The sequence below is a fragment of the Rhinatrema bivittatum genome, chromosome 6 (genome assembly GCF_901001135.1).
Source record: "Rhinatrema bivittatum chromosome 6, aRhiBiv1.1, whole genome shotgun sequence".
NCBI lineage: Eukaryota > Metazoa > Chordata > Amphibia > Gymnophiona > Rhinatrematidae > Rhinatrema > Rhinatrema bivittatum.
The window spans coordinates 127304164-127323835 of NC_042620.1; positions in this window are offsets into that span (position 1 = coordinate 127304164).

The following is a 19672-nucleotide window of genomic DNA, read 5'->3' on the forward strand; positions in this document are numbered from 1 at the left end:
TAGCAGCAATCCCATGCTGCAGGATCCTGTTCTGCCTTTGCATCACCCAGCGCAGGCTTCGGATTTCCGCTCGCAAGAGCTGGCCATGCGAGGATGTCATGGGCTCATCCAGTGGTGCTGCAGGGGGTGCTGCAGGGGGTGATGGTGGAGGTGGTGCTGGAGGTGAATGTGTCGATTCTGGCTGGCTCGATGTGGTTGCTTGGCCATGAGGCTTCAATACTGGCATCCCGTCACTGCTTGCAGAGTGCGCTGGGGTGCTAGTTCTTGCTCTCCAACCTGCTGTGTCACTCATGAAACTGTCGAGATCCAGAGACACATTAAGCCCTGTGAATGGTGGGGAATCCTGTGTTGTAATCAGCTCCTCCTGCTCCACCTGTGTCTCAGCATTGAGCAGTAAGGGAAGCTGCATTAGAGGGATGGCCTGGCTCCCACCTGCCCATTGCCAGCTGGGTCCTGGCAATTCCTGTCTGGGACCCGGACGTTCCTGAAGGCGAGCTGTGGAAACAGAAAAGAAAAAGAAAAACATCATAAGTATATATGGCTTAACAAGCTTTCAAGGTATTTGGCATCAGAGAAACACTTTGTGGCATTAGAAAATGATCATCTAATGCCAATTTCTGTGTGGGTTTCACTACTGTATTTGGGTCATTCCTTGTGAATGGCAAAAACACATAGGGGCAGATCTTAAAACATGCGCGCGGGCGTAGATTTGTTCGCGCAAACAAATCTACGCCCGATTTTATAACTTGCGCGCACAGCCACGCGCATGTTATAAAATCCAGGGTCGGCGCACTCAAGGTGGTGCACAATTGTGCAACTTGCGCTCGCCGAGCCGCGCAGCCTTCCTCCGTTCCTTCTGTCTCCCCCCACCTTCCCCTCCCTTCCCCTACCTAACCCGCCCCCCAGCCCTACCTAAAACTCCCCTTACCTTTGTCGGAGAAGTTGCGCCTGCCTCCCAGTAGGCGTAGCTTATGCGCGCCAACCAACAGCTGGCCCACGATACCGGGCACAGCGGCAAATGGCCACTGTGCCTGGAGGATCCGGCCACACCCCGCCCTGCCCCCGGACCACCCCGGACCGCCCCGCCCTGCCCCTTTTTTGCAAGTCCCGGGACATACGCACGTCCCGGAGCTTGCACGCGCCGCCAAGCCTATGCAAGATAGGCTCGGCGCGCACAGGGGCAGGTTTTCGGGGTTACGAGCGTAACCCTTTGAAAATCTGCCCTATAGTGTTTGATAATGTAGGTGTGTAGCAGTTGCTGGGTGGGCCTTTATGGCTCATGAGAACTTACCAGCCGCGACGTGTGAGGTGTCCAGCCGCGGCTTCAAAAACGTCCTGTCCCAGATGCTCCAGTAGCCTGTTCTCCATGTGGGTGATGACGGAAGGACAAGGTGCCCCTCCACCTGTCTGCTGCTGGTACTTCCTTTGTGCAGCAACTTTAGATTTAAGCTGGGCTTTGACATCCCGATATCGGTGCGATACCTGCTCCCATGATCGTGGTATGCCACTGTGCCGGGTGATGTTGTCAGCTATCCCCTTCCATAACTGGACTTTAGCTGCCTTGCTGGTCTTTGCTGCTCAGTTGCCAAAGAGGTGTGCATAATTTTCCAGCACACCAGCTATCAGTACCTCGTTCTCCTCTGCTCCACTCTCCCACCACTCCTCTGCTCCACTCTCCTACCACTCCTCCGCTCTACACTCCACCATTCCTCCACTCCTCCACTCCTATGATCCCACCACTCCTCCACACAAACAGACAAACAGGACAGACAGACCTTGCACTCCAACAAATATGACACAAGACAAAAGGTTCAGGGAAACAAAGGAAAACAAAGAGACAACACAACTCACTCAGTATTCGTAAACAGCTAGCTCCTTCCTCTCCGATAAACTCCGCTCCTCTCCTACACCTCCAACCACTAACACACCCTCAAAGGGGGAAGGTGCAGGAAGTGTGCTTTTGTACTGGAAACATTATCGCTAAACACAATGATGTTTTCGTTAAACGCGATGACGTTTTCGCCAATGGCAAAAACACTTCGCCATTTACGAAGTGACTTCGCCAATGGCGAAGTGATTTCACCATTTGCAAAGTCTCTGGCGGGGTGCTGGCTGGCTGCCTGAGGGGGTGCCATCTCCAGCCTGCTCTCATCTCCCCTCCCTTCATCCCCTCCAACTCATCCTGCCCTGGCAAATCCCTTCCCCTCTGTCCTGTCTTTCTAACTTCTTGTGCTCCTCCCACCACTCTTTCCTGACTAACCCCTTTCCACTCCCCCACCCTCCTATCCCTTCCCTCCTGCCTGTCCCTGCTGCTAGTCCTGGCCCTACATCTACTCCTAGTTCTCATTCCCCTGCCACTCCTCTCCTCCTCCTCCCACTGCCTCTCACTCCTCCTCCCTCTACTATCCTCTTCTCACCTTTCTTTCCACTCCTGTCAAGCTCCATTCTATCCCACCATTCCTCTGCTCCTCTCTTCCACCACTCCTCCACTCCCACCACACATCTCTTCCACCACTGCTCCGCTCCGCTCTCCCACCACTCCTCTCTTCTACCACTCCTCTCTCCACTCTCCCACCATTCCTCTCTTCCACCACTCCTCCATTCCTCTGCTCTACTCTCCTACCATTCCTCTGCTCCACACTCCAACACTCCTCCACTCCTATGATCCCACAACTCCTCCACACAAAAAGACAAACAAGACAAACAAAACTAGCATTCCAACAAATATGACACAAGACAAAAGGTTCAGGGAAACAAAGGAAAACAAAGAGACAGCACAATTCATTCAGTATTCGTAAACAGCTAGCTCCTTCCTCTCCGATAAACTCCGCTCCTCTCCTACACCTCCAACCACATAACACTAACCATAAACATACCGCAAAATGAGATACTTACCTTTCGAAGCGGTAATACGTTCATTAGCATAGAAACACCCATTTTTTTATCGCATGCGTTATTGATGCATTATTTTGTGCACTTTGATAAATCCTGGCCTAATTTAGGCCTGGTTTCATCATTCTTCGCAGAATGATGAATCCTACGAAAAATGGGGGGCGAAGGGAGGGGTGGGCCTGCGAAAGCCCGCAGCCTTTGCTCCATGGCAGTGCTCCAGCTGCCGGCTTTTGCACCGAATAGCGCCACCGTGAAAGGTGGTGCTATTTGGCACGGTACTGCTGACGATAATGTTAGTAACACTATCGCCGGCAGCGAAGCCACCATCGACTCCGCCCCCTCCCCGCCCTCACTCCTCCCCTCCCCCTAATTTGCATTATATCCCATGTGAAAAGGCCATAACACATGTGATAAATCTTTAGAAAATATAGATAACCCCCTTAACCGGATAAATAGCACTTTTTAGACTTATCCAGCTATCTGACTTATCTGGATAAATATAATTTTAAGACTTATCTGGCTAAGTAGATGCTATCTGGATAAGAGCTGCTACTGAGATGGATAACTATGAATTTAACAGGATAAGTGCAAAAATATATTCAAATTTTTTTACAAAAGTGTGCATGTTCCTGGGTATATTTACACGCATTCTATAACCTGTGTACATCATACATACTTGAGTTTTAAAATTCCATATTGTTGTGTTCCGCGCCCGTGGCCGTCCACGGGCGCAGTCCCCTACCTCGTCTTCCCACCATGGCGGGGCTGACCGCCCCGCACCGGGCCCAGCACCCCCGCACGGCAGTGTGAGTCCCCGGGCTGACCGCCGGGATCGGAGCTGCTCCTGCTCCTCCCTCGCGGTCGCCACTACTCTCCTCCACGGCCCAGATCCAAGATGGCTGCCGCCATCCTTAGACGCGAGGCCGCGCCCCTTCATTTGATTTAAAGGGACCTCGTCCCTTTAAGTGGATGCAGCTGAGTCCTATCTCCAGAGTCAGAGGAAGTATAAAGGGAGTCTTCCTCTGACCATTCCTTGACTTGGCAACGTCTCCTGTTAGCTTTGTCCAGTCTGCTTGCTTCAGTGAGTTCCTCGAGCATGGCTTCTGGTTCCTGCTTCGTCTTCCTGGTTCCTTACTTCGGATTGGCTTACGGTGATTCTCTGGTTCCTGACTTCGGATTGGCAAGTGGTGATTCTCTGGCGTACGACTTCGGACTGGTGAGTGACGACCCTCTGGCACTCGACCTAGGACTCCTTCAAGACTACTGTCTCCAAGGGCCCATCTAAGTCTCAGCGGCCCGGGTCCCTACGGGCTCCTCCTGGGGGGACCGCGGGCTTCCAGGGCAAAGCTCCAGTTGGCCCTTGCACCGTTACCCTGACCTCCCTAGGTCCACCTAAGTCCCAGCAGTCGGGTCCCTACGGGCTCCTCCCGGGGGGACCGCAGACCACCAGTTGTAAAGACACAGCGCCTCATCTCGTCTCTTCATCACCGTGTTCCCCTCAGCCTCCAGTGCCAAGGGTCAGCTGGTCCTGCCTCCTGTTCTACCTTGCCACCCGACGAGAGAGCCTACGGACCCTCCGAAAGGTATTAGAGATGTGCTTCGTTTTTTCCTGCCGGGTCGTTTTTTGACTCGGATACTTCGTGGTAAATTTCGGGTTTCCTCGTCCCGTTTTTCGAAAAAACGAAATGAGGAAACCCGAAACCGGGCCAAAAAACGAAACGGCAAAGGAATCTTTAAAAAAACCCACCCCAAGCATTTAAAATTCTTTTTTTACATATCCATCACTACCACCCCCCCCCCCCATCCCGATCCCTCCCCAAGACTTACAAAGTAGATCCCTGGTGTTCCAGTGGGGTCCCGGGATCCATTTGCCCTCCTCCGTGCCCATGTTTCTGCAGCCGTGCTCTTTAAAATGGTGACGCGCAGCCTCTGAACACCATGTCACAGGGGCTACCGGCGCCATTGGTCAGCCCCTGTCACATGGCCGCCATCTTGTGCTCCTGTCATGTGACTGGAGCTGACCAATGGCACCGAAAGCCTCTGTGACATAATATGGGCAAAGGCTATCGGCGCCATTTTGATTACTGGCAGCCGACAACAAAATGGCTCCCGGACCCCCGCTGGACCCCCAGAGATTATTGGCAAGCCTTGGGGGGGTCAGGAGCCCCCCTTCTGACCCCCCCAAGGCTTGCCAATAATCTCTGGGGGTCCAGCGGGGGTCCGGGAGCCATTTCGTTGTCGGCTGCCAGTAATCAAAATGGCGCCGATAGCCTTTGCCCATATTATGTCACAGAGGCTTTCGGCGCCATTGGTCAGCTCCAGTCACATGACAGGAGCACAAGATGGCGCCGATGGCCATGTGACAGGGGCTGACCAATGGCGCCGGTAGCCCCTGTGACATGGTGTTCAGAGGCTGCGCGTCACCATTTTAAAGAGCACGGCTGCAGAAACATGGGCACGGAGGAGGGCAAATGGATCCCGGGACCCCGCTGGACCACCAGGGATCTACTTTGTAAGTCTTGGGGAGGGATCGGGATGGGGGGGGGGTGGTGAACTATAGTTAAGGTAAATGTTTGGGGTGGTTTGGGGTGGGTTTTAATAAAAAAAAAAAAAAAAGTGTGCCCCTCCCCCAGGCAAACCCGAAAACCGAAATTTCCCCGAAAGCCGGGGAAAATTCTTTTCGGGTTTCGGGCCTCCGAAAAAAACCCGAAGTAGGAAATTTCGGGCAATTTCCTACTTCGGGCGAACAACGAAGCACATCTCTAAAAGGTATACCATCCTCTCGTCGGCCAAGGGTCCACAAGCCTGAGCATAACACATATATACTCATATATATGTGCACATTAAAATTATCTTCCCTGTGTATGATAAAGAAGGTAAATGAGAAGAGAGACTGTTTAATAGATACATGTTTATAATGTGTTGCTTTTGAGAAAAGGCTACAGTATTCTGTGTGTTAATTGTAAAAAAAAATATTTCTATATTTTTGGAACATATCTTAAAATCAAATCAGGTCTTATATTAGTACTAGTCTGTTATGAATCTCGGTAACGGCAAGCCGCGATCAGAAGCCGTCCCTTACCTGCGCGGCAGGTAAGGGACGGCTGCGGTGTGTTCTCTGGCTCTCGACCCCTGGACCGGCTCTGGTGTACTCCCTGGCTCTCGACCCCTGGACCAGCTATGGTGTACCCTCTGGCTCTCGACTCCTGGACCGGCTGTGAAGAATCCTTGGCTTTTGACCTCAGGACCGGCTTTGGAGCTCCTCAGACTCTGTTTTGCCTGGACTATTCTTATCTCTGATTTCACGACCTGCTGGAGGCACCAGCTCAGCTTTACCTTCCACGACTCATTGGAGACGTCTCGGATCTCACGACCTGCTGGAGGCGCCAGCTCAGCTTTACCTTCCACGACTCATCGGAGACGTCTCGGATCCTACGACCGGCAGGAGGTGTCAGCTATCTGGACCACACGACCTGTAGGAGGCGCCTGCATCCAGATTTCCTGTTCTTCCATCTCACGAGAGTTCCAGACGTGGCCTCGCCTTCCAGCGACCAGACGTACGTTCTTCGCTGGACCAAGGGTTCACACTCAGAATTAGAACATAGTCTCTTTAGTTTCAAACTATTAGGGTGTGATTTTCAAAAGCATTTCATGCTTAAAACTGGATTTTACATATGTAAATGAACTTTACCCATGTGAGTGGGCTTTTGAAAGTTGCTAGAGTATCTGAATGTAATCTGCTTTGACATGCCAAAAAGAGGAATATAAAAAATAAATAGTAAATAAATACATAAACAGCACACGCTGGCAAAAGGCTTTTGAAAATTGCTATGGTAGTATGTTACATTTACAGGTCGGCTCCTTTGAAAATTTGCTTTCAGTTATGCTTTTACCTTGATTTTTCTTTACGATCTGTACAAGAAGACTAACTGCATTCATAATTTGGAACCCTGACAAATGGATATGGATGCAAAACCGCCTCTTATATGTCTCTTATATGTCAGTTTTAAAGAAGTTGGAGAGAAGCCTAAGTTTACAAAAGAGAGATAAATGATTGGAAGTTTTTCCAGGTTTCACACATCTGTTCAGTGCACGGTGAGATATGCAACACTTCCAGTTATGAATAATGAACTCTCCATTTTCAGAATTTCATTTTGAAAATGAATTGACCTGGTTTATTTTTTTGTAGGCAGTAACTGGATTCAGAATCTCCTTTTATTTTCCTTCTATATTTGAACTCAAAAAGAGGAAATAAGAGATTTTCAAATCAAGCACAAGATAAGTGGTTTTGAACTGTCACTTCGCAAATGTTAAGCTTTCCAGCTGTGTCTGGGAAGTACTCTATATAGGTCCATTTAATAAAATGCAGATATTGTTCTTGCATATCACAGAGAGTGACTATTCACCCAATCTAATTCCTTATTAGGTATCATGTGACAGCACAAACTACCTTGAAAAAATTGAACAAGAGGAAGATGAGGGGGCGAGAGAAAACAACATCTGCTCACTCTTTAGTTATTTATCAAACACGGAAGGATTATAATGAAGGCCACTGCATTCTGATCATGAATGGATGCTTCTGTTTGACTTGCATTATGTATTTACAATAAAAATATTGTGTATTTGGTTTGCACCAGCTAAGAAAATATGAACTATAGCCAAAATTATCTTTGCTGAGCACTATCATTAATAACGGCTCTGATTGCTGGAAAGAGTTTATTTCTCAGGGCCTGATTCACTCATTTCATGGCTGGAAAGGAAACTGAAGCAAATAGCTAATCCGGCCAGCTGGTGTACAAAAGAAATTTGCTATTCCAGACTGGATCAGAGACTATGTGGGAGGTCGAATGGGGGCAAATAGGGCAACAATGAGCATATAATAAAGCATTTCATGCCTATCCTGCTCCCAACCACAAAATGCATTAGTTAAATCATTTCCCAAAGCATAAGCCTAATTATTCTTTATTGGAAAGTCTCTCAAGTGATGTCAGATGCCTATTGGAAAAGGCAGGGAAACTACATTGAATATTTTTGGAACAAGATGTCAGCAAATCTTAGGTTAACTAGCCAAAATTGCATACGCCTACTTTTATATCCACAACCAACTCATTTGCATACTTTTTGGAACACTTATTTGACCTAACTACATAGGATTAAAAGGGGAAACCGGGAACCCACTATTCACACACACATGCAAAACCAACAAAATAATTTATTATACCCAGAAAACAAACTACCAATGCCTTAACAATTTTCAGGGTAAGAAGGAATTACTGGACCTCATGGCCAGCATGCAGCCAAATGTAAAAAAAAACAAAACAAAACAATTTAAATTGCAGCTATCCTCTCAATGAAGGGACATTGTTCACAAGATACTAGGCACTTTCCTTACATACCCCTTGCAATATCGTGGGCAACCATGACTACCTGTCCCACGTCAGGATGTGCAGGGGAAAAAAATTTGTTTTCATTTTGTTTTCTGGAGGTTTTTTCCCCATGAATTTCAGTTCGTGGATTGCTTGATTCATTTCATTTGTGTGAAAAAAAACAAATCAAGCAATAAGAAAAAAAATGGCCAAAAAATGAAAGCAGGCCTCCTTCCCACAGAAAAATATCAGGGCCAGGATCCTCCCTGGCACCCACTTACCCGGTCTGGTGAGGATCAGCTGGCTACAACTAGGCCGAAGCTTCAGACTTCAGTAGGCCGAGGTCGCAGTAGGTCAATGCAGCCTCGGTCTACTCAAGGCGGATTCCTTGGCCTAGGCTGGAGCTTATAGCCAGGCACACATCTGTGGCCCAGTCTGGAGTCCAGATCTTGACATTTGGGCCTCGGCCTAGTCCAGGGCCTGGACCAAGGTCCGACACTGTGATCTAACCCAAGACAGGGTCCCAATGCCAGGACCTTGGCCTGGACCCAAGCATGACCCCGTGACCTGCCTCTGTAGGCTGGGTCCCAATGCTGGGGCCTCGACCCAGACCCTGGCCTGATGCTGTGAACAACCCCAGAGGCCAGGTCTTGACACCTGGGCCTCAGCCTAGGCTGGAGCCCAAGCCCAGGCTCTGATGCTGCGACCTGATCCAGAGGCTGGGTCCCAATGTCAGAGCCTTGGCCTGGATCCACGCCTAATGTTGATACTCAGGCATCAAGACCCTGCCTCTAGGGTGGGATATAGTGTCAGGTCTGGGTCCGAGCCAAGGCCCTGGTGTCCGGACCTGGCATCCAGGTCATGTTGTGGCATCAGCCGTGGGCTCGGGCTCCAGCCTAGGCTAAAACCTAGGATTTGGGACCTGGCCTCCAGGGCAGGTGGTGTCATCGGGTTGGGTACAGGTCAAAGGCCTTGCATCAGGACCTGGCCTTTGGGTTGGGTTGTGATATCAGGTCTGAGTCTAAGCCCTGGCCTAGGCTAAGGTCCCGGTGTCGGGATCTGGCCTTCGTCGGAATACCTGATGAATCAGGTAAGCATTTTTTTTTTTTTTTAAATTTCCGGGATCTTGGCAAAGGCTCCATCGTTGGCCCATGCCTCACGCTTTGGCCTAGGCCATGGCCCCTGCTTTGGACATCAGGCTATGCTCTTGGCGAGACCTCAGTTTTAGGCCTAGATCTAGGCCCGATGCTTTGGTTTAAAATGAAACGAATGACCATTGCTGATATCATTTGCGTTTCTTATGGACAAAAATAGCATCCTCTAGTACTTCTTTAGAAATAGGCATGCTTTATTTCATGGATATAAAGTTTGGTGTTCTCCTGATGTAATAAAAGCCACTTAATTCAGGAAGAAAATGTTTCTCTCAATGAGAGCTGAAGCTATTCAAAAAGGAGCGCAATTTCAGTTGTGTTTTCCTTGTAAATGTTGTTTAAGATTTCAACAACAGAATTACATATATTATGAGCTTTCTTAGACTCCCACCCATAAAGTATTCTGATATCTGGTGTTGTGTAAATGGGTGGGGTATCTACCCAGATGGTCACATTTTCTTTCTATTATGATGATATAAATACAGTCTGAGTTAAGTAACGCTCCATTTCTAAGGCTCTCCTACCATTTCTTTTATTGTTAGACAATGCAGTATAGTTTGAATTTTGTCTAGTGAGTTTATAATATTATTTGCATTTCATTTGCACCTGCAATGTTATATTTCCAAACAAGTGGATGCTTGTATAATTATGCAAAATTTGATAAATAAAAATTTAAAAAAAAAATGAAATGAAACGAATGAATAAGGTTTGATTCATTCGGGGTGAGGAGGCCCTGATTTAGTTCAGAGCCCCCCAGATGAAATGAATTAGCCTTATTTGTTGCATTTTGCATTTTAAATGAATGCACATCCTTAGTTCCACCTCTCGTTGCCCCTGCATTTCACTTAGAGACAAAAACTAGACAGATTCTGGAAGCAAAATAATAGCTTTAGTTTTAAAAAACATTCACTCCCTGCATACTCTAACCATATTGGTTTCTCTAATCTCTGACTTCTCCCAATGTAGGGTGGGCAGTGTAATTATACCCCAGTGTATTTGCCATGTTGATAGCCAGGTTGGCTCCTGTAGCTATCAGGCTCCTCCAGTATTTCCAAGTAATGATGCCTTCTACTGGTGTGTCTGCTCCTAGTGCATTCCCCTTCTGCTCCAGGTGAGTTTCCAAGCTGGGATGTACTCTAGTGCCACCAGGACTGCAGTTTAGGATGTCAGCTATCAGTGTGGCTGTTCCCAGTGTGCAACCCTCAGCTTCCACCAAGTCACCATGCAAGGATGCACACTTTCCGCATGATTACATCCAATATATGCCTTCCAGTAGTGTCTGAGGCCCCTGACTGGTTCCACAAAACTACCTACCTGTGTGTTGCTATGCACCACCACTGACACATCATGTTTCTGCTAAGAGACTCCCCACTGTGAGTGGATTCTCCTGTTGGGAAATGGACCACCCGTTCCCTATAACATTAGAACATAACAATTGTCATATTGAATCTGACCAAGGGTCCATGAAACCCAGTATCCTGATTCCAACAGTGGTCAAACCAGGTCTTAAGTACCTGGAAGGATCCCAAACAGTAGAGAGATCCCATGCTGCTAACACCCAGGGATAAATAGTGGCTTTTCCCAAGTCTATTGAGCAGATTATACTTCAGTCCTGATGAGCAGTAAGCATCTTACCTGAGTGCAGCTTCTGCAAGTTTAAAAAGTTTTCTTTTCTATTTTCCCAAGATATATTGCTTTTCTCTCTGTTCTGAATCTGTTCTTGTGTGTGGCTGCATAGCTGAGTTCTGAATAGAGATTGTTGAATTCAGCTCTGTTACTAACTGCCTGGTGTGTAGCTGAAAGCTAAAGGGGGAAAAAACCTAAAAACTCTGTTTTCCGTTGTTCTTTTGTTTTGGGGTTGCTGGAATTCTTACACTTGCATTCTAGGTGGAACTATATTTGCTAGTTATTATTCTAATTTCCAAGTCTGTTATTTAAGTGAGAAACTGAGAGCACTAGTTTCTACTAGAAATTTGGGGGTGCTTTGAAACTATTTTTTTTTTATTTATGCATTTACAAAATAATCTCAAGCACACGCTTGAAAAGTAATACATATGATATTACAGCAAAAAACAAAAATAAAAGAAAATGAAGAAGTACTCAAATACCACATGTCTAACAAGTCCACTATTTTAGGATCCAAGATTTACTATATCCAAAAGGAAATCTTGTAAACAACATCAAAATAAGCGAGGAAAGTACAGCGCATCAATTATAAGAGGTCATATTGCTACATTTGTGGAGCTCATTGAGCAAGAACCGGAGAAGAGATGAGCTGAGCCACAGTTATCTATTAATTTATTAATTTATTAATTAATTTATTTATTTATTTATTTATGTATGTATGTATTTATTTAAGAGCTTTTATATACCGGCATTCGTAGGACACATCATGTCGGTTTACAAGTAACTGAGAAAGGAGGAAATTACAATGAACGATGATAGAGGGTTAATTAGGGGGAAGGGTCAAACTGGGAGAAGGAGGAAGGGTAGTATAATTACAAAAGGCAAAAAGAAGAACAGGGTCATAAACTCACATAGCATGTCAAAAAAGGGTTAACAGTATAGACTTATAAATGGTCAAGGCGGGAGGGTATAATCTTAAGTAAAGGTGGAACAGAAGAGAGCAGGGGCTGGGGGGGGGGGTAGTACTGGAGAGGGTGCAAGAGGTGAGTGGAAGAGCGGGGAGCTGGGGTTCAGGTCGAGAAAAACAAGAAAAACATTTTTTACAGGGGTTCATAATATTACTGGGTTGATATAATCAGCTTTTAAACAGCAAAGGAGAAAAACATATGAGCTCATCTTTATTAGATAGGAAAGATATCAATTGAGAAGATTGAAAACACAAGTAAGAAGCCCCCCTGATATTTAATCGGACATTTACATGGAAATTTTAATATAAATAGTGACCTTAATTCTAGAACCTTGGGCCGCAGTAACAAAAACTGATGTCTTCTCCTCTGAGTTTGCTTTGAACGATCTGGAAATATTGGAACTTTATAATTCAAAAAGAGCTCTGTATGATAAGCAAAATATTTTTTGAAAATCAATTTCCTATCAGTCTCAAGCAAAAAGGTAACAAAGTGGAAGATGTTGCCACATTTTCTTCTGACAATTCCAAAACTGATGAAATATCCAAATTTGATGGTGTTTCAGGAGGTAGTAAAACATGGATCCTATTACTCTGCAAAGAGCTTTTCTTCAGTGGAGGAATGTATCTTGGAAATTATAGGAAGAATAGGCTCTGGAATTTTAAGTATTTCCAACAAATACCTCCTCCACATATCTTTAGGTGGAATATGCGGAACTTTTGGAAAATTAATACAGCATAGGTTTTTCACTCTCATTTGATTCTCCAAGTTCTCAAATTTAAGCTGGAGTAGTTGATTTTCCTTTATTAATGCTTGCTGAGTGATAATGGAACTATCTAAATTAGTTTTAAAGGATTCCAGCACAACTTTCTGTTCTCCAGTATCATTCTCAAGATTCTTTAGCCAAGTATCCAGGTCTTTAACAGTATTGGTGATGGAATTAAACTGAACTGTAATATTTGAGTTCAAAATATGAATTGCTTCCCAGATTGTCTCCAGATTAAAAGACTGAGGTCTTACCAGTTCCATAGTTCGAAAAGGTAGATGTTCAGCTGAGCTCTCAACAGCCTGCTGCATAGCAGCTCCAGCAGAAACCTCTCCCGAATCCCCAGAGATCTCAAACGGGGCTGAGAGGCCTTCCCCCAGCATTGCGTGTTCCATAGGAGATTCAGTGAAGGCGCCTGTCGCTAATGCCACCATATCTCTTCATGCCTGCTGGGTATGTCTCTCAGTGGGGTTAATGGGTTGAGACCTCTCCACCAGGGATAATGATGTTAGGAGCTCAGGGATGGGTTTGGGCTCCTCTTTCCCCCAGAACTCCGACCAATGTGCCTTCTCCCGGTTTAGCTTCCGCCCAATGAACATGAGCGTCCATAGGCCTCACTGGTGGAATAGGAGAGAGAGTGTACGAAACCAACTGCTCCCTCACCCTTCTCTTGCGAGCAGAATGAGGCATATGTGAGGCAAAGAAAAATTGAAGAAAGAGACGCTTCATCTTGCCGCGCTATGGCGCCATCTTGGATCTACTTTGAAATTATTTTGAAACATTTGTACAGCTGAAGGTAGTCAGAATCTAGTTTGAACTGGTATCTCCAGGCACATGTCCTACCTGGCTGATCATTGAGCAGATTATACCTCAGTCCTGCTGAGCTGTAAGCATATTACCTGAGTCCTGCTTCTGCTATGGTGAAAAGTCTAAAATGTTCTGTTAGTAATCTCAGCTGTTTAATTCCTTCTCTCCCTACCCCTCTACCCACCCACCTCTGAGTTTACATTTCTTATATAGTCTTCCCTGCACTCCTAGTTAAATTAGCTTCAATTACTCCTTCTCCCATTACATAGTAGTTCCTTACAGCTCAGATAATAATAACAAACTGTCTCATTGCTTGTAAAATTGATTTTCAAACTCTGCCTATTAATCTTTACTAGCTAACACTAATACTTTTAGTCTTTACTTCAAATACCTAATTACAATCCATGGTAGAGCCTAAATTTTACATTACCTTATTTATGTGATTTAAGGAATTAGTGTTAAATTGACAAAATGTCTTTTATTCAATGCAACAATTGTGGAGTTGATGTCCCAAGGCCTATTATTTGGAGAGTCAAAAGTTGTCCCTTTTGCCTTAAGCTGTCTGCAATTAAAATGGAGCTCATTCATCTTCGGGAGCAATTGTCTAGGTTTCAATTAAACTCTTCTTCCTTGAACCACTCAGTATCTTACACCCATCCCCCACAAAATCCCAGGAAAAAATGATTTATTTATTTTATTTATTTGTTTAAAAATGTTTATATACCGCCTTTACAATTCAAAAGAATTAAAGTGGGCTCTGGTAGAACAAGACATGTGACAGACAGCCACCTTCCCCAACTTTATAGCATCCTGTGCATCAACCCCCACTCCCACACAGATGTCACAGATCCTGAATTAAAAAGCCCAGGAACGACTGGATAACAGTAGGCTCTGGCAGAATAAGGCCTGTAATGAAAGACACCCACTGTCCCCAATATTGCACCTCCTGTTTCAATTGTTCCTTATTCCTATTTAATCAAATGTTTCCTGTACATTAGGCATCTGTACATAGCATTCCTCTTTTCCGCTTTATTCCCTCCCTTTTACCTCTGTTATCTATACCTCTCCCCCCTTCCCCCCTTATCCCCCTTTCCCACCCACCTCCCACCCCTTCCCTTTCTCCCCCCCCTACCCCCCTCAAATCTCTATTCCTTGGTTCCATTTATTGTTTATTTTGTTGTATTTGGTTTTGGGTTTGTTTTTGCTCTTGCGTTAGTTTTTTCATACTGTTTTATTGTCATTTTGTTATACTGTATCTCCCACCTGAGTTCATTGTAAACCGGCATGATGTGCTTCACGAATGTCGGTAGATAAAAGTTAATAAATAAATAAATAAATAAAATAATGTTTTTTTCTGCATTGGAGAATGAACAAACCTCAGCAATAGATACTGACATAATTTCTAAAAGTGAAGTCACCCAATGCAACCAGAAACCCTGCAACAGAATCAAATGACAAAAGGAAAGATGCTTCTGCTATGAGACTCGATCATCAGATGAATCAATTTGGGAGCACGTTTTGATGGTGACACAAAAGTTAAATGCATTCCAGGATCCTCAGCTAGTAGAAATGCAAACAAGATAGTCCAAATCATTGAAGATGAAAGTAGGAACTTTGATATCAGTGTTATCATCCATCTGGGGACCAATGACCTCAAACGAAATGGTATTCATGAAGTACAAAAAGATTTCTAAAAACTAGGCAAGATGATAAGACACACTGCAAAGACTATTGCCTTTTCAAAAGTATTACCTAAAGGGAAATGAGAACTATGCCATATAAATATTTTCAATTCCTGGCTCTAAACCTGGTTCACAGAAAATGGTTTTGGATACATTGGAGTCTGGGGTTGTATATAGAGCAGTAAAAGGCTATATGAGCAGGATGTAGCAGGATGTAGCAGGATGTAGCAGTAAAAGGCTATATGAGGATGTAGCAGGAATGAGGATGATAAGTGAGAAATTCAGATCATATATTATCAGACATTTAAACTAAAGATTGGGGGTGGCAGGAGATGGCCAATGAAATTGACATGTCACCCCCAAGCAATACAGAACATGGGAGGAGAAAATAACAAATCAATCAGCTCAAAAAAGCAGAAAAGGTGTCTAGGAATTGCAACAAATCAAGGGAGAAAAATTGGAAAACTATGAAATCAAATGCTCATTGTTACGCCCGGTCGCAGATGGCTGCGACCGCTATTGCTCACCTCTTGCCTCACTGCACTGACTCCATTAGGAAGACTAGTGGCCTCCGCCAGCTATCACCAGCCTGCTCGCCCCTGTTCCCGGGCCTCCGTGGACGGTGTGGATGCTGCAGACTGCCATCTTGCCCTTGGAGCTCCTTAGGCGCGCGTGCGTGCACGCTTCCGGGCCAGTCTTATGCATGCCATGGTGGGAACTTCAGGAGCGTCCCCCCCGGATGACGTCATTCTCCATGGACTCTTAAACCGGCTGGCCCTGCCTGCCTATGACTTGGCAATGAGGTCCCTCATTGCTGAATCCGCTTTGCTCACCACGGATCCTTCGCTCCAGCTCCTGCTTCCTCGGTGTGAGACATATCGGGTACCCACTCCTCGGGGGCCCTTTCCTCATCTCTGGCTATCCACTCCTTGGAGGGCCTTGCGCCTAGGAACATTGCCTGCTTCGTTCCCCGGGGCTTCCTCTGGAACCATCCCTACTTCTACTGTGAGTACTTCATTTGCGTTCCACTACCGCATTCTCTCTACTGAGGAACCCTCATTGGTGTACCCCGCTCTGCAGAGCACTACCATATCATCTCTACTCAGGAACCCTCATCAGGTACTCCACCCTGTGGACCATTACCGTATCATCTCTACTGAGGAACCCTCATCGGTGTACTCCGCTCTGTGGACCACTACCGTATCGTCTCTACTGAGGAACCCTCATCAGGTACTCCACCATGCGGACCATTTCCGTATCATCTCTACTAAGGAACCCCCATCAGTGAACCCAGCTCTGCGGACCACTACCGTCTCATCTCTACTGAGGAACCCTCATCGGCGTACCCTGCTCTGTGGACCATTGCCTTATCATCTCTACTGAGGATCCTCATCAGTGTACCCCGCTCTGCGGACCATTGCCGTATCATCTCTATAGAGGAATCCTATCTCTTGGGTATACCCCACTCCACAGACCCTGTGGTACCTCTGTGTCTGCGTGACTTTCTTGCCACACTCCCCGCTCTGCGGGCAGTGCCTCTCTCTCTCTACTCTCTCTCCAGTACCTGCTGTCCTGCACACCCAGCAGCTGAGAACTCTCCTCCCAACGGTGAGGCTCACGGGGCTCCTCCCCATGGGCGTTACCATCTCTGACCACAGCCCAGGGCCCACAAACCCACAAATCCTAACACTTATAGCTTGGGCAATAAAATCGCTGACCTGCAGGCCCTAATGGTGGAGGTGGGCTTGGTCATTGTTGCTGTTATGGAGACATAGTTCATGGATTCTCATGATTTGGATATGGCTGTTCCGGGCTATAATTTGTTAAGGAAGGACATAAAGGACAGAAAAGGGGGAGGAGTAGCTCTTTATGTCAAAAACATTATCCAAGCTACTGAACTGCAAAGAATGTGGCAGAGAGAAGAAGTATTATGGGCCAGCCTAAAAAAAGATGATGGTACATTCATTTTTACTGGTGTGGTTTGCAAGCCTCTGACTCAAATGGAAGAACTAGACAGAGATCTGGTCAAAGACAACCAAAAGGTGGGAAAGAAAGGAGAAGTGCTGATTGTTGGAGACTTTAATCTGTCGGACATAGACTGGAAAATCCCTTCCGTGGAATCTACCAGAAGTAGAGAGATAGTGGATGCCCTGCAAGTGGCTCTCTTCAAACAAATGGTAATGGAACCCATGAGGGAGGGAGTTATACTCAACCTAGTGCTCACTAATGGGTATAAAGTATCTAATGTCGGGTGGGTGCCCACCTCAGCACCAGTGATTATCAAACCATATGGTTTGACATCGCAAACAGGATACGAAGAAGTCACATGAAGATCCGAGTCTTGCATTTCAAACATACAGACTTTGTTGAAATGGGGACATACTTGGAAGTAGAATTAGAAGACTGGAAGAAAATGGGAGAGGTAGAACAACAGTGGGCCAAATTGAAAGGAGCAATTACAAAAGCAACAAATCTATATGTTAGAAAAGTAAACAAGAGTGAGAGAACTAAGAAACCGATCTGGTTCTCAAAGGAAGTGGATAAAAGTGAACCGGTAGATGTAGTGTATTTGGATTTTCAGAAGGCGTTTGACAAAGTCCCTTATGAGAGGCTTCTAAGAAAACTAAAATGTCACAGGATAGGAGGCGATGTCCTTTCATGGATTACAAACTGGTTAAAAGACAGGAAACAGAGAGTAGGATTAAATGGTCAATTTTCTCAGTAGAAAAGGGTAAACAGTGTAGTACCTCAGGGATCTGTACTTGGACTGCTGCTTTTCAATATATATATAAATGATCTGGAAAGAAATACGACGAATGAGGTTATCAAATTTGCGGTCGATACAAAATTATTCAGAGTAGTTAAATCATAAGCGGATTGTGAAACATTACAGGAGGACCTTGCAAGACCAGAAGATTGGGCATTCAAATGACAGATGAAATTTAATATGGACAAGTGCAAGGTGTTGCACATAGGGAAAAATAACCGTTGCTGTAGTTACACGATGTTAGGTTCCATATTAGGAGCTACTAACCAGGAAAACGATCTAGGGATCATAGTGGATTATTTATTTATTTATTTATTTATTTATTTATTTAACATTTTTATATACCGACATTCATCCAGGATATCAAATCGGTTTACAGTGTATTTAATAATACTTTAAAATCATCGGCTCAGTGTGCTGCAGCAGTCAAAAAAGCAAACAGAATGTTAGGAATTATTAGGAAGGGAATGGTTAAAAAAACGGAAAATGACATAATGTCTCTGTATCGCTCCATGGTGAGACCGCACCTTGAATACTGTGTACAATTCTGGTCGCCACATCTAAAAAAAGATATAGTTGCGATGGAGAAGGTACAGAGAAGGGCAACCAAAATGATAAAGGGGATGGAATAGCTCCCCTATCAGGAAAGGCTGAAGAGGTTAGGGCTGTTCAGCTTGGAGACGAGACAGCTGAGGGGGGATATGATAGAGGTCTTTAAGATAATGAGAGGTCTTGAACGAGTAGATGTGAATTGGTTATTTACACTTTTGGATAATAGAAGGACTAGAGGGCATTCCATGAAGTTAGCAAGTAGCACATTTAAGACTAATCGGAGAAAATTCTTTTTCACTCAATCCACAATTAAGCTCTGGAATTTGTTGCCAGAGGATGTGGTTAGTGCAGTTAGTGTAGCTCGGTTCAAAAAATGGTTTGGATATGTTCTTGGAGGAGATGTCCATTAACTGCTATTAATCAAGTTTACTTAGTAATAGCCACTGCTAATACTGGCATCAGTTGCATGGGATCTTCTTGGTGTTTGGGTAATTGCCAGGTTCTTGTGGCCTGGTTTTGCCTCTGTTGGAAAAAGGATGCTGGGCTTGATGGACCCTTGGTCTGACCCAGCATGGCAATTTCTTATGTTCTTATGTTCTTACATAATAAAAGCAAAAAAAGCAGCGTTCAAGAAATATAAAGGATCCCAAAAAGAGAAACACAGGGAAGAATATCTGGTGAAACTGACGGAGATGAAGAAAGTAATCAAGAAAGCAAAAGTCAAGTGGAAGAAAGGATTGCCAAAGAGGTAAAGTGAGGTGACAAAATGTTTTTCAGATACATCAGAGAAAGGAGAAAGGTCCTAAGAAGTATAGTGAAGTTGAAAGGTGACATAAGAACATAAGAACAATCAATCAATGTATGGAGAGAGATGAAGAATTGGCAGAAATATTAAACAAATACTTCAGTTCGGTGTTCACTAAAGAAGACCCTGGAGAAGGACCATCACTAGTTAACAAGTCTGTGAATGGAGGTAGAATAGACAAAACTCCGTTTACAGAAGAGAATGTATGAGAAGAGCTAGGAAAACTGAAAGTGGACACAGCCATGGGGCCTGATTTGGTTCATCCTAGGATACTGAGGGAGCTCAGAGATGTG